The sequence below is a fragment of the Nicotiana tabacum genome, chromosome 4 (genome assembly GCF_000715075.1).
Source record: "Nicotiana tabacum cultivar K326 chromosome 4, ASM71507v2, whole genome shotgun sequence".
Lineage (NCBI taxonomy): Eukaryota > Viridiplantae > Streptophyta > Magnoliopsida > Solanales > Solanaceae > Nicotiana > Nicotiana tabacum.
In genome coordinates, this window is record NC_134083.1 from 8,180,323 (window position 1) to 8,181,186 (window position 864).

Genomic DNA, 864 nt, shown 5'->3' on the forward strand with positions numbered 1-864 from the left:
TTATCCATAAAACAGACAGACTCTGGATTAACTGGGCATAAGTCGCTCGTATGACCCTCTCCACATACTTCACAAAACAATTGAACTTGTTGCACTGGCTGGGCTTATTGCTTGTTAATAACCAAGGTCATCTGATTGACTTGCTTGGTCAATGTGGAAATTTGCGCTGATAATGCCGAAACGACATCTAACTTGAGAACCCCTGCAGATTTTTGCACTGTGTGTATGCCCATCTCTCCTTGCCAATCATGATTGCTTTTGGAGAATTTGTTCAATAATGCATATATCTCATCGAAGCTTTTCACCAACACTTGACCTCCAACTACAGCATCTACCACAATCTTTGTCTCAGGATGTAGTTCTTCTATGAAAGTGTGAGCTAACACTTCGTTTGTCAGATTGTGATAAGGACAGTCTCTGAGCAGCCCCTTGAACCTCTCTCAAACTGAGTATAATGACTCCCCCGCTTTCTGTTTGAAGGAGACTATCTCACTTCTGATCTTTACAGTTTTGCCTGAAGGGAAGAACCTTGCCAAAATTTTCCTTGCCAAATCATTCCATGATATAATAGAATTAGCTGGTTCTGCCTTCAACCATCGCTTTGCTTTACCCAACATAGAGAACGGAAAAAGTCTGAGCTTCACATATTCTTGGGTGACTCCGTTAGTGATATAAGTATCACTAATCTCAAAGAAATTCAGGATATGCTGTTGTGGATCCTCGTGTGGAAGACCCATAAATTGCCCATTCGCATGAAGTAGCTGGATCATGCTCCGTTTCAGCTAAAAGTGCACAGTGAATCTAGGCTTCACAATGCTGGAGGTGACATTAGCAATGCAGGGCATTCCCACCTCCTGAACAACC